This window comes from Lutra lutra, chromosome 3 (genome assembly GCF_902655055.1).
Source record: "Lutra lutra chromosome 3, mLutLut1.2, whole genome shotgun sequence".
NCBI classification, from domain to species: domain Eukaryota; kingdom Metazoa; phylum Chordata; class Mammalia; order Carnivora; family Mustelidae; genus Lutra; species Lutra lutra.
Genome location: NC_062280.1, coordinates 116,832,388 through 116,848,548, shown reverse-complemented (window position 1 = coordinate 116,848,548; position 16,161 = coordinate 116,832,388).

Here is a 16,161-nt window from a genome sequence, read left to right as displayed (position 1 = left end):
TTTCAATATCCTTTCAGCCAGTACTTGAGTAAAGAGCAGGAGGGTGAGAAAAGGAAGAGAACCATATAGTTGACCTGTCTTCAAATGTTGACTGAAACCAAAAGCAAGGGTTTGGGAGAGGATATGAGGGTTAGAGGAGAGGCAAAAGACATTAAAACACCTCATTTATTCTGCCAAAGTGTGAGTTAAATTCATAAAATGTATCTTAAGTGTTTTTAGACATTTCATTCTTTCATTCATCCATATGCCAATGCTCTGCATGAACAGGAGGGGCAATATAAAAATGAGCAAATTCAATTAAAGAAAAGTGCAAGAAGCGTTCTTAAATCAGAATTCCAATTCTGTCCCTTGAGGTGACAATGTTTATCTCTTTGCTGGCATCCTTCAGCTTTTAGATCTTCTGCCATCTCCTGAACATTATTCAGAATTTTTTTTTCTTACTGTATAGTGAATTTCAAACACTGGTATACCTATGGTAACCAAACTTCATTGTGGAATTGGTAAATGAAATGTTGGTTGTACATTCTGACCACATCTTTAAGTGGGCTCTTCTGATAAGCCTGATGTTATACTGTGATTATTCCAGTTCCCCTCATCTAAGGTTGCCTGTCCTCTGGCTGGGGACTAGTATAGTGTGATTAATTGACATGACTTATGGCGTATTTACTTTCTAAGAAATCCCAGTGGTGTCAATTAGAAGGCAGATGCCAGTTTTCTCTTCTTTTTTCTCTTATTTCTCTTCTCATCTTCATTTATCTTCTTCTCAGCACTTACGTTTAACAGGCGTTATCAATGTTAGCAACAGAGTGGATTCTTGGAGAGGTTAATGGATTTGGTGGTAGAGTAACTTTAATTTTGTACACTCAGTGAAAGCATCTATTCCTTTCTTTTTTATTTAGTGAGATTTTAAAAATAATTGTGGTTCGGTTTAAAGAAAAAAAAGATGCCTTTTTTGTTGTTGTTAAGCAACAGGTGGGTAATAAAGAGGTGAAATGAAACAAATAGTTTTATTTTTTGTAATCTCATTTTTTGATATATATAAATTACTCTTAGGGAGAGAAAGATTGTGAAGTCTGCCACATCTTATTCTTCTATACTTCATCTTGTCTTTGCTTTGTAGCTTCATCCTATGCTTGGTACCTTCAATCTATCAATCTTCAGTATCCAAATAAATAAATAACCAAAGATTCTGGCATGTATAAGTTCTGGATATTATATTTCAAATGAGTTTTTTTTAAATAGGAGCTTAGTTTGAAATATATTAAGTGTGACTTAGTTGGAAAAAATATAGTAATTTGAACATTTTTTTGAAAAGTGAATAGTTACTGTTGTTGGTCAATGGCAAATCTACTTTTAGTAGATATCCAAATTCTTACTGTACAAATCTCTCTTTAATATTCTAGAAAGAAAATAACTGAGAAAGTAATAGATGGATGCCTTAGTGGAGAGCCCTTGATATCAGGGCCACTCCTAATGGGAGCGTTTATTTTTTATTATTAACATATCATCTATTACTTGTTTCAGGGGTACAGATATGTGATTCATCAGAATTACATAACACCCAGCGCTCATCACAATACATATCCTCCCCAACGTCCATCACCCAGCCATCCTTTCCCCACCTTCCCATCCAGCAACCCTCAGTTTGTTTCCTGAGATTAGGTGTCTCTTATGGTTTGTCTTCCTCTCTAGTTTCATCTTGTGCCTTTTTTTTTCTCTTCTTCCCCTCTGGTCCACTGCCTTTTTTCTGAAATTCCCCATTATCAGTGAGATTATATGATAATTGTCTTTCTATGATGGACTCATTTTGCTTAGCATAATGCCCTCTCGTTCCACCCACTGTCATTGCAAATGGCAAGACTTCATTTTTTTTGATGGATGGGTAGTATTCCATTGCATACACATGCCACATCTTCTTTATCCATTCATCTGTCAATGGACATCTGGGCTCTCTCCATAGTTTGGCTATTGTGGACATTGCTGTTAGAAGTAGAAATAAAAGGCATCTGAATCAGCAAAGAAGAAGTCAAACCCTCACTCTTTGCAGATGATAGGATACCTCATGTGAAAAACCAAAAAGGCACCATCCCAAAACTGTTAGAACTCATACAGGAATTCAGTAAAGTGTCAGGATTAAAGAAAAATCAATGCACAGAAATCAATTGCATTTCTATACACCAAAAATGAGACAGAAGAAAGAGAAATTAAGGTATGACTATCATTTTTAATTGCATCCAAAAGCATAAGTCCCCTGAAATAAATTTAACCAAAGAGACAATGGGTCGATACTCAGAAAACTACAGAACACTTAAGAAAGAAATTGTTGAAGACACAAAGATATGGAAAAACATCCCAAGCTCATGGATTGGAAGAACAAATATTGCTAAAATGTCAATGCTACCTAGAGCTATCTACACGGTCAATGCAGTCCCTATCAAAATACCATTAACTTTTTTCACAGAACTGGAATAAATAATCCGCAAATTTGCACGGAACTAGAAAAGACCTCAAATAGCCAAAGGTGTGTTGAAAAAGAAAATCAAAGCTGGTGGCATCATGGATTTCAAGCTCTATTACAATGCTATAATAATCAAGACAGTATGATACCAGAACAAAAGCAGACATATATGTCAATGGTACAGAATACAGAGCTCAGAAATGGTGAGGGTCTTAGAAAAGGGTGAAGCAAACTTTGAAAAATTATGAAAGAATATCCAATGGAAAAAAGACAGTTTCTTCAACAAATGGTTTTGGGAAAATCAAACAACCACATGTAGAAGAATGAAACTGGAGCATTTCCTTACACCACAAACAAAAATAGACTCAAAATCGATGAAAGACCTCATGTGAGACAGGATTTCATCAAAATCCTTGAGGTGAACACAGGCAGCAACCTCTTCGAACTTTGCCCCAACAACTTCTTGTTAGATGCATCGCCAAAGGCCAGGGAAACAAAAGCAAAAATGAAGTATTGGAACCTCATCAAGATAAGAAGCTTTTGCACAACAAAGGAAGTAGACAGACAAGACAATGGACAGAAATAGAGAAGATATTTGATAATAACATATCAGATAAATGCCTAGTACAAAATCCATAAAGAACTTATCAAACTCAAAACCCAAGGAACAAATAATCCACTCAAGAAATGGGCGGAAGACATGAACAGATATTTCTGCAAAGAAGCCATCCAAATGGCTAATAGACACATAGAAAAGTGCACAATATCTCTGGGCATCAGGGAAATACAAATCAAAACCAAAGTGAGATACCACCTCATACCAGTCAGAATGCATAAAATTAAGTCAGAAAATAATAGATATTGTTGAGGATGCAGAAAAAGGGGAACCCTCCCACACTGTTGGTGGGAATTCAAGCTAGTGCAGCCACCCTGGGAGACAGTTTGGAGGTTCCTCAAAAAGTTGAAAATAGAGCTACCCTACAGCCCAGCAATTGCACTCCTGGGTATTTATTGCAAAGATACAAATGTAGTGATACGAAGGGGCATGTATACCCAATGTTTATAGCAGCAATGTCCACAATAACCAAACTATGAAAGGAGCCTAGCTGTCCATCAACAGATGCGTGGATAAAGAAAATGTGGTCTGTATATACAATGGAATATTATCAGCCACCAAAACCCCCAAATCTTGCCATTTGCAATGACATGTATGGAACTAAAGGGTATTATGCTAAATGAAATAAGTCAATCAGAAATAGACAACTATCATATGATCACACTGAAATGAAGAATTTAAGAAACAAGATAGAGGATCATTTAGGAAGGGAGGGAAAATGAAACAAGACAAAACCAGAGAGGAAGACAAACCACAAGACAGTCCTAAACTCAGGAAGCAAACTGAGGGTTGCTGGAGTGGAGGAGGGTGAGAGGGGTGTTGTTTCAGGGTGATGGCTATTGGGGAGGGTATATGCTATGGTGAGCTCTGGAATTGTGTAAGACGGATGAGTCACAGACCTGTACCCTACAACAAATAATAGATTATATGTGAATATAAAAAAAAGAAAGTAATCAAATATCATGATCTTTGGGGGAAAAGGCACCAACATCATCACACTACTAAGATAATTCATTGGGGAAAAAAGAAAAGATGTACTTAAATTCAATCATAAAAGACAATGGTGGGACTTTAAGACACTGGAACCTCAAAATATCTTTATTTAATTTTCTATTTTCATGTTGTTTCTATTTTTCACTTTTTAAAAATGATTTTAGTTATTATTTGTTTATTTACTTACTTATTTATGTGAGAAGAGTGCACATGGACAGGGGAAGGAGAAGTGGGAGAGGGAGGAAAAGACTCCATGCTGTGCTCAAAGCTTGACATGGAGCTCAATCCTAGGACCCCAAAATCATGATCTGAGCTGAAATTAAGAGTCTGTAGCTCAATTCACTGAGCCACCCAGGCAGCCCTTCATTTTTTACTGGAAATGTAAACTAAAATCAAACTTATTTTAAAGTTTAAGATACTTTTGTATCGAGGGTGCAGTCAAGATGGTGGAGAAGTAGCAGGCTGAGACGACATCAGGTAGCAGGAGATCAGCTAGAAAGGTTACCTAAACATTGCGACCACCTACAAATCCAATGGGAAATCGAAGAAAAGAGCAACAATTCTAGAAACAGAAAATCGACCACTTTCTGAAAGGTAGGACCTGTGGAGAAGCGAGTCCGAAGCAACAGGAAGATAGACCGCGGGGGGAGGGGCAAACTCCCGGCAAGCAGTGGAGCAACGGAGCACAACATCAGGACTTTTAAAAGTCTGCTCCACCGAGGGACATGCTCCAGAGGCTAAACCGGGGTGAAGCCCACGTGGGGTCAGCATAAGCCCAGGTCCTGTGGGATCACAGAAGGACCAGGGGTGTCTGAGCGTCTCAGAGCTCACAGGTATTAGAGCGGAGAAGCCAGCTACAGTGACAGAGATGAGGAGTGAGTTCTCAGCTAGGGGTTACCTTGAACTGGTAGCAGGCTGGGTGAGCTCAGAGCATGGCCAGAGGCCATGGAGAAGGAAGCGCATTTCTCCAGACACGAGTGACTTGGCGCTTTTCCCCAGGTGCAAGCGACCAGGCACTTTTCACCAAAAGCGACCAGAGGCCAGGGAAACGGGAGCTTTTCTCTGAGGGCGCACTGAGGAGTGGGACCCCGAGCTCCTCTGGCCAGAGATCAGGAGGCCACCATTAGCATTCCCATCCTCTGGAACCCTACGGAAACCGTTCCGGCAACAAAAGCTCCCAAAAGCAAAACCGGAGTGCATTACTTAGCCTGGCTCCTGATAAGGGCGGGGCAATTCCGCCTCGGGCAAAGACACTTAAGAATCACTAAAACAGGCCCGTCCCCCATATCAACAAGAAACCCAGTCAAGACCAGCTTCACGTGCCAAGGAGAACAGCAGAATTCCAGAGGAAGAGAAAGCAAAGCAAGGAATTCATGGCTTTCTCCCCATGATTCTTTAGACTTGCAGTTAATTTTTTTTCTTTTTTCTTCTGCTAATTTTTTTTAACTTTTATCCTTTCCTCTTTTAACTTTTTTTCTTTTTAAACTAGTTTAACAATACCTTACCAATAATAATAATAATAATAATAATAATAATCCTTTTTTGCAACTTCATTATTATAGTCATATTTTATCCTCCATTGTATCTAACTATATTTTTTGTATATACATATATTTTCTTTTTGAAATATTTTTCTTTATTTGTTTTCTTTTCTTATTTTTTTTTCTTTTTGTTTTCTTTTTCTTGTTTATCCCCTTTCTCCCTCCCACAATTTGGGGTCTCTTGTGATTTGGTTAAAGCACATTTCCCTGGGGTCTTTGCCACCCTTTTAACATTTTATTTGCTCCTTTATATATTCTTATCTGGACAAAATGACAAGGCGGAAAAACTCACCACAAAAAGAAGAACAAGAAGCAGTACCGAAGGCTAGGGACCTAATCAATACGAGCATTGGTAATATGACAGATCTAGAGTACAGAATGACAATTCTCAAGGTTCAAAAAAGGCATGGAAGATATTAGAAAAACCCTCTCTGGAGAGATAAAAGCCCTTTCTGGAGAAATAAAGGAATCTAACTAAATTGAAGTAAAAAAAACTATTAATGAGGTGCAATAAAAAATGGAAGTTCTTGCTGCTCAGATAATGAAGCAGAAGAAAGAATTAGTGACATAGAAGGCCAAATGACAGAGAATAATGAAACTGAGCAAAAGACAAACAAATACTGGACCATGAGGAGAGAATTCGAGAGATAAGGGACACCATAAGACGACACAACATTAGAATAAGTGGGATTCCAGAAGATGAGGAAAGAGAGAGGGGAGCAGAAGGTATATTGCAGAGTATTATTGGAGAAAATTTCCCTAATATGGCAAAAGGAACAAACATCAAAATCCAGGAGGTGCAAAGAATGCCCCTCAAAATCAATAAAAATAAGTCCACACCCCGTCAACTGATAGTAAAATTTACAAGTCTTAGTGACAAAGAGAAAATCCTGAAAGCAGCCAGGGAAAAGAAGTTTGTAACATACAAGGGTAAAAACATTAGATTGGCAGTAGACTTATCCACAGAGAACTGGCAGGACAGAGAGAACTGGCATGATAGATTCAGAGTACTAAACGAGAAAAACATGAAGCCAAGAATACTATATCCACCTAGGCTATCATTGAAAATAGAAGGAGAGATAAAAAGCTTCCAGGACAAACAAAAACTGAAAGAATTTGCAAACACCAAACCATCTCTACAGGAAATATTGAAAGGGGTCCTCTAAGCAAAGAGGGACTCTAAAAGTAGTAGATCAGAAAAGAAGAGAGACAATATACAGTAACAGAAACCCTAAAGGCAATACAATGGCATTAAATTCATATCTCTCAATAGTTACCATGAATGTTAATGGGCTAAATGCCCCAATCAAAAGACACAGGGTATCAGAATGGATAAAAAAACAAAACCCATCCATATGCTGGCTACAAGAAACTCATTTTAGACCTGAAGGCACCCCCAGATTTAAAGTGAGGGGGTGGAAAACAATGTACCATGCTAATGGACATCAGAAGAAAGCTGGGGTGGCAATCCTTATATCAGATCAAATGGATTTTAAGCTGAAGACTATAATGAGAGATGAGGAAGAACACTATATCATATTCAAAGGGTCTGTCCAATAAGAAGACCTAACAATTTTAAATGTCTATGCCCCTAACATGGGAGCATCCAACTATATAAACCAATTAATATCAAAATCAAAGAAACACATTGACAATAATCGAATAGTAGTAGGGGACTTTAACACTCCCCTCACTGAAATGGACAGATCATCCAAGCAAAACATCAACAGGGAAATAAAGGTCTTGAATAACACACTGGACCAGAAGGACATCAGAGATATACAGAACATTCCATCCCAAGGCAACAGAATACATATTCTTCTCCAGTGCACATGGAACATTCTCCAGAATAGCTCACATCCAGGGTCATAAATCAGGTATCAACCGGTATCAAAAGATTGGGATCATTCCCTGCATATTTTCAGACCACAATGCTCTGAAGCTAGAACTCAATCACAAGAGGAAAGTTGGAAAGAACGCAAATACATGGACACTAAAGAGCATCTTTCTAAAGAATGAATGGGTCAACCAGGAAATTAAAGAAGAATTAAAAAATTCATGGAAACAAATGATAATGAAAACACAATGGCTCAAAATCTGTGGGACACAACATAGGCAGTCCGGAGAGGAAAATATATAGCGGTACAACCTTTTCTCAAGAAACAAAAAAGGTCTCAAGTACAGAACCTAACCCTACACTTAAAGGAGCTGGAGAAAGAACAACAAAAACCGCCTAAACCCAGCAGTAGAAGAGAAATCATAAAAATCAGAGCAGAAATCAATGACATAGAAACCAGAAAAACAATAGAACAAATCAACAAAACTAGGAGCTGGTTCTTCAAAAGAATTAATAAGATTGATAAGCCCCTGGCCAAACTTATCAAAGAGAAAAGAGAAAGAACCCAAATAAATAAAATCATGAATGAAAGAGGAGAGATCACAACCAACACCAAAGAAATACAAACAATTATAAGAACATACTATGAGCAACTCTACGCCAACAAATTCAACAATCTGGAAGAAATGGATACATTTCTAGAAACATATAAACTACCACAATTGAACCAGGAAGAAATAGAAAACCTGAACAGACCCATAACCAGTAAGGAGATTGAAACAGTCATCAAAATCTCCAAACAAACAAAAGCCCAGGGCCAGACGGCTTCCCAGGGGAATTCTACCAAACATTGAAAGAACTAATTCCTATTCTCCTGAAACTGTTCCAAAAAAACAGAAATGGAAGGAAAACTTCCAAACTCATTTAAAGAGGCCAGCATCACCTTGATCCCAAAACCAGACAAGGATCCCACCAAAAAAGAAAATTATAAACCAATATCCTTGATGAACACAGATGTGAAACTTCTCACCAAAATACTAGCCAATAGGATCCAACAGTACATTAAAAGGATTATTCACCACAACCAAGTGGGATTTATTCCAGGGCTGCAAGCTTGGTTCAACATCCACAAATCAATCAATGTGATACATTAGTAAAAGAAAGAACAAGAACCATATGATACTCACAAGATGCTGAAAAAGCTTATGACAAAGTGCAGCATCCCTTCCTAATTAAAACTCTTCAAAGTATAGGCATAGAGGGCACATACCTTAATATCATCAAAGTGATTTATGAAAAACACATTGCAAATATCATTCTCAATGGAGAAAAACCCTGAAAGCTTTTCTGCTAAGGTCAGGAACACGGCAGGGATGTCAATTATCACCACTGCTATTCAACATAGTACTAGAAGTCCTAGCCTCAGCAGACAACAAAAAGAAATTAAAGGCATCCAAATCGGCAAAGAAGAAGTCAAACTATCACTCTTTGCAGATGATATGATACTATATGTGGAAAACCCAAAAGACTCCACTCCAAAACTGCTAGAACTTGTACAGAAATTCAGTAAAGTGTCAGGATATAAAGTCAATGCACAGAAATCAGTTGCATTTCTTTACACCAACAACAAGACAGAAGAAAGAGAAATTAAGGAGTTAATCCCATTTACAATTGCACCCCAAACCATAAGATACCTAGGAATAAACCTAACCAAAGAGGCAAAGAATCTATACTTAGAAAACTATAAAGTACTCATGAAAGAAATTGAGGAAGACACAAAGAAATGGAAAAATGTTCCATGCTCATGGATTGGAAGAACAAATATTGTGAAAATGTCTATTCTACCTAAAGCAATCTACACATTTAATGCAATCCCTACCAAAATCCCATCCATTTTTTTTCAAAGAAATGGAACAAATAATCCTAAAATTTATATGTAATCAGAAAAGACCTCGAATAGCCAAAGGAATATTGAAAAAGAAAGCCAAAGTTGGTGGCATCACAATTCCAGACTTCAAGCTCTATTACAAAACTGTCATCATCAAGATAGTATGGTATTGGCACAAAACCAGACACATAGATCAATGGAACAGAATAGAGAGCCCAGAAATAGATCCTCAAGTCTATGATCAATTAATCTTTGACAAAGCAGGAAAGAATGTCCAATGGAAAAAAGACAGCCTCTTCAAGAAATGGTCCTGCGAAAATTGAACAGCCACATGCAGAAAAATGGAATCGGACCACTTCTTTACACCACACACGAAAATAGACTCAAAATGGATGAAGGACCTCAATGTGAGAAAGGAATCCATCAAAATCCTCGAGGAGAACACAGACAGCAACATCTTTGACTTCAGCCACAGCAACTTCTTCCTAGGAACATCGCCAAAGGCAAGGAAAGCAAGGGCAAAAATGAACTATTGGGATTTCATCAAGATCAAAAGCTTTTGCATAGCAAAGGAAACAGTTAACAAAACCAAAAGACAACTGACAGATTTGGAGAAGATATTTGCAAACGACACATCAGATAAAGGGCTAGTATAAAAAATCTATGAAGAGCTTAGCAAACTCAGCACCCAAAGAACAAATAATCCAATCAAAAATGGGCAGAGGAAATGAACAGACATTTCTGCAAAGAAGACATTCAGATGGCCAACAGACACATGAAAAAATGCTCCACATCTCTCGGCATCAGGAAATACAAATCAAAACCACAATGAGATACCATCTCACACCAGTCAGAATGGCTAAAATTAACAAGTCAGGAAATGACAGATGCTGGCAAGGATGCGGAGAGAGGGGAACCCTCCTACACTGCTGGTGGGAATGCAAGCTGGTGCCGCCACTCTGGAAAACAGTGTGAAGGTTCCTCAAAAAACTGAAAATAGAGCTGCCCTATGACCCAGCGATTGCACTGCTGGGTATATATCCTAAAGATGCAAACATGGTGCTCTGAAGGGGCACGTGCACCCGAATGTTTATGGCAGCAATGTCCACAATAGACAAAGTATGGAAAGAACCTAAATGTCCATCAACAGATGAATGGATAAAGAAGATGTGGTATATATACACAATGGAATACTATGTGGCAATCAAAAGAAATGAAATCTTGCCATTTGCAATGATGTGGATGGAACTAGAGGTTATTATGCTTAGCGAAGTGAGTCAGTTGGAGAAAGACAACTATCATATGATCTCCCTAATATGAAGAAGTGGAGATGCAACATGGGAGGTTTGGGGGGGTAGGAAAAGAAAAAATGAAAGAAGATGGGATTGGGAGGGAGACAAACCATAAAAGACTCGATCTCAAAAAACAGACTGATTGTTGCTGGGGGGAGTGGGGACAGGTTGGGGTGGTGGGGATATGGACATTGGGGAGGGTATGTGTTATGATGAGTACTGTGAAATGTGTAAACCTGGCAAGTCATAGACCTGTACCCCTGGGGATAAAAACACATTATATGTTTATTTAAAAATTTAAAAATAAAAATTAAAAAAAAGATACTTTGGTATCTTGCTACATATGAAATATAAATATAATTATTTTAGCAATAGGCCATGTGACTAAATTTGCTTAAAATGGGCATATTTCTTTCAATGGACTACTTCCAAATTGCATTATGATCCTGGAAGTATAATTTCAAAACTTTCAGTTTACATGGAAGTACATTTAGAGAGTGGTCTCTTCCAAACTATTGCCTCTGGTAGACATTGTCTTTTCTCCATATTGACATATATATTACTTAAAATAGTCTCTCTTTTACATGAACATTCTCATGTGAATTTTACATTCAAGTCTTAGGCAGTGAATAGCCAATAAGTTACTTGCTTTCAAAATTAAAATAATAAGCCAAATATAAATGATTAACTTATCTTAAGAATTAAGATGAAATACAATGTTACAGATTTTGCTGACAGAAGAAACTTTATAATAGGCATAGAGAGAGAAGAGGAAATTTGAACAGTTTTTGCAAATCAAGGTACAGAGTAAGTGGCAAATAGAAATCCAGGGAGAAAATAACCAGTTAAACTTGGTCATTTAGAAGAAATCTTGTGATAGTGTTTTATTTTATTTTTTAAAGGTTTTATTTATTTATTTGACAGAGACAGAGTGACAGAGGGAACACAGCAGGAGGAGTGGGAGAGGGAGAAGCAGACTTCCTGCCAAGCAGGGAGCCCGATGTGGAGATTGATCCCAGGACCCTGAGATCATGACCTGAGCCAAAAGAGACGGTTAAGGACTGAGACACCCAGGCACCCTCTGATAGCATTTTAAATTCATATGGGTAAGGATTAAAGTGGGCCACAGGTGAGGCTGTTGCTTGTGACTTGTCTGTATGGAAAAGCATAGCTTCCCACCCTGTTAAAGAACAAAAATAAGAAAAAGAAAAACGAAAATTCCTAAAAGTGCTCAGAAATCAAATCTAAGGACTGGGGGAATTGTTATACCAAACACTTTTTTCTATTCTGCCAGATAAGAGGAATTTAAATGATCTAGTTCAAGGAAGGAAAGGATTAAAAGTATACAAATTATTTTTTCTACTTCATCACAAAAATAGTCTCCTCCTCTTTCTGGATTTTGTTTTGGATATTTCCTTTTAATACTGAGGTACATATTACATATTTTGATAGGTCATCAATAATTTGAACAAAGAAAATCATAAATTAGATTTTACTGTACTCCAAAGATGCTCAAGAGACCCATGGTTTGCAAGAGAGCATCAGGTTTGTTTTTTGTTTTTTGTTTTTTAATGTTCAGTTATTCCCTCTATAGTACATCATTAGTTTTTGATGTAATGTTAAGTGATTCGTTATTTGCTTCTAACACCCAATGCTCATCACAACATGTGCCCTCCTTAATACATCACCCTGTTACCCCTTCCCCCAGCCTCCTCCCCTCTGAAACTCTTAGTTTATTTCCCAGGGTCCAGAGTCCTCATGGTTCCTCACTCTCTCTGATTTCTCCTCCTTCATTTTTCCCTTCTCCTAATGTCCTCCATGCTATTCCTGACATTTCACATGTGAATGAAACCATATAATTGTCTTTTCCTGCTTGACTTACTTTACTTAGCTTAATCCCCCCCAGTTCCATCCATGTTGATGCAAATGATGGGTATTCATCCTTTCTGATGGCTGAATAATATTCCATTGTATGTATGCACCACATCTGCTTTATTCATTGGTCTGTTGAAGGGTATCTGGGCTCCTTCCATAGTTTGACTGTTGTGAACATTTCTGCTATGAACATTAGGGTGCACGTGCCCTTTCTTCTCACTACATCTGTATCTTTGTGGTAAGGACCTTGTAGTGTGATAGCATCAGGTTTTTTCATCAAAATAGTAATATATGTCTGTGTTTGATCCTGGCAGCAAATTCACATTGTTTCCTGATTAAGAAATGTAGGTTTATCTACATATTGTTAAAAATTTGTTCTTAGTCTAGTGGGCCCATGGGATATAGAGCGATGGCTGCATTACTTGTATATTGGAAAAGGTTGATATTTTCTTGATGTGGGTCCTTGTACATTCTCTCAGAAAACTGTAGCTCGGTGGCATAGGATGACCTGTAAATATTAAAATTATGTTCATTTATAGCATGGGAAGGATTGATGAAAGGTAGTTTTGAATGCTGCTTGGATTTGGAAAACATATACGAAGACAATGAAAAAGACTTTAGTTTTGTAATGGAATATCCAGTCTATTTTCAGGGAGTAGAAAGAAACTTAACAAGATTCTGTATTTTCAGGGACGCCTGGGTGGCTCAGTTGGTTAAGCGGCTGCCTTCGGCTCAGGTCATGATCCCAGCGTCCTGGGATCGAGTCCCACATCGGGCTCCTTGCTTGGCGGGGAGCCTGCTTCTCCCTCTGCCTCTGCCTGCCATTCTGTCTGCCTGTGCTCGCTCGCTCTCCTCTCTCTCTGACAAATAAATAAAAATCTTTAAAAAAAAAAAGATTCTGTATTTTCAAACATTGGGCAAAAGTATTATGTTTCAATTTCCATATTATAGGCAAAGGAAGCTAATAGCATCAGAATTAAAATGGATAGAAAATTAGAATTTTGTTCACTGTTTCCTTTGCTGTGCAAAAGCTTTTGATCTTGATAAAATCCCAAAAGTTCATTTTTGCCCTTGCTTCCCTTGCCTTTGGTGATGTTCCTAGGAAGATGTTGCTGCGGCTGACGTCGAAGAGGTTGCTGCCTGTGTTTTCCTCGAGGATTTTGATGGATTCCTTTCTCACATTGAGATCCTTCATCCATTTTGAGTCTATTTTTGTGTGTGGTGTAAGGAAATGATCCAATTTCATTTTTCTGCATGTGGCTGTCCAATTTTCCCAACACCATTTATTGAAGAGGCTGTCTTTGTTCCATTGGACATTCTTTCCTGCTTTGTCGAAGATGAGTTGACCATAGAGTTGAGGGTCCATTTCTGGGCTCTCTATTCTGTTCCATTGATCTATGTGTCTGTTTTTGTGCCAGTACCATGCTGTCTTGATGATGACAGCTTTGTAATAGAGCTTGAAGTCCGGAATTGTGATGCCACCAACTTTGGCTTTCTTTTTCAATATTCCTTTGGCTATTCGAGGTCTTTTCTGGTTCCATATAAATTTTAGGATTATTTGTTCCATTTCTTTGAAAAAAATGGATGGTACTTTGATAGGAATTGCATTAAATGTGTAGATTGCTTTAGGTAGCATAGACATTTTCACAATATTTATTCTTCCAATCCATGAGCATGGAACATTTTTCCATTTCTTTGTGTCTTCCTCAATTTCTTTCATGAGTACTTTATAGTTTTCTGAGTATAGATTCTTAGTCTCTTTGGTTAGGTTTATTCCTAGGTATCTTATAGTTTGGGGTGCAATTGTAAATGGGATGGACTCCTCAATTTCTTTTTCTTCTGTCTTGTTGTTGGTGTAGAGAAATGCAACTGATTTCTGTGCATTGATTTTATATCCTGACACTTTACTGAATTCCTGTACAAGTCCTAGCAGTTTTGGAGTGGAGTCTTTTGGGTTTTCCACATATAGTATCATATCATCTGCAAAGAGTGATAGTTTGACTTCTTCTTTGCCGATTTGGATGCCTTTAATTTCCTTTTGTTGTCTGATTGCTGAGGCTAGGACTTCTAGTACTATGTTGAATAGCAGTAGTGATAACGGACATCCCTGCCGTGTTCCTGACCTTAGCGGAAAAGCTTTCAGTTTTTCTCCATTGAGAATGATATATGCGGTGGGTTTTTCATAGATGGCTTTGATAATATTGAGGTATGTGCCGTCTATCCCTACACTTTGAAGAGTTTTGATCAGGAAGGGATGCTGTACTTTGTCAAATGCTTTTTCAGCATCTATGGAGAGTATCATATGGTTCTTGTTCTTTCTTTTATTAATGTGTTGTATCACATTGATTGATTTGCTGATGTTGAACCAGCCTTGCAGCCCTGGAATAAATCCCACTTGGTCGTGGTGAATAATCCTTTTAACGTACTGTTGAATCCTATTGGCTAGTATTTTGGCGAGAATTTTTGCATCTGTGTTCATCAAGGATATTGGTCTGTAGTTCTGTTTTTTGTTGGGATCCTTGTCTGGTTTTGGGATCAAGGTGATGCTGGCCTCATAAAATGAGTTTGGAAGTTTTCCTTCTATTGCTATTTTTTGGAACAGTTTCAGGAGAATAGGAATTAGTTCTTCTTTACATGTTTGGTAGAATTCCCCTGGGAAGCCGTCTGGCCCTGGGCTTTTGTTTGTTTGGAGATTTTTGATGACTGTTTCAATCTCCTTACTGGTTATGGGTCTGTTCAGGCTTTCTATTTCTTCCTGGTTCAGTTGTGGTAGTTTATATGTCTCTAGGAATGCATCCATTTCTTCCAGATTGTCAACTGACAGAATGGGAGAAGATATTTGCAAATGACATATCAGATAAAGGGCTAGTGTCCAAAATCTATAAAGAACTTAGCAAACTCAACACCCAAAGAACAAATAATCCAATCAAGAAATGGGCAGAGGACATGAACAGACATTTCTGCAAAGAAGACATCCAGATGGCCAACAGACACATGAAAAAGTGCTCCATATCACAAATCAAAACCACCATGAGATATCACCTCACACCAGTCAGAATGGCTAAAATGAACAAGTCAGGAAATGACAGATGCTGGCGAGGATGCGGAGAAAGGGGAACCCTCCTACACTGTTGGTGGGAATGCAAGCTGGTGCAACCACTCTGGAAAACAGCATGGAGGTTCCTCAAAATGTTGAAAATAGAACTACCCTATGACCCAGCCATTGCACTGCTGGGTATTTACCCTAAAGATACAAACGTAGTGATCCAAAGGGGCACATGCACCCGAATGTTTATAGCAGCAATGTCTACAATAGCCAAACTATGGAAAGAACCTAGATGTCCATCTACAGACGAATGGATAAAGAAGATGTGGTATATATACACAATGGAATACTATGCAGCCATCAAAAGAAATGAAATCTTGCCATTTGCGACGACGTGGATGGAACTAGAGGGTATCATGCTTAGCGAAATAAGTCAATCAGAGAAAGACAACTATCATATGATCTCCCTGATATGAGGGAGAGGAGATGCAACATGGGGGGTCGAGGGGGTAGGAGAAGAGTAAATGAAACAAGATGGGATTGGGAGGGAGACAAACCATAAGTGACTCTTAATCTCACAAAACAAACTGAGGGTTGATGGGGGGAGAGGGGTTG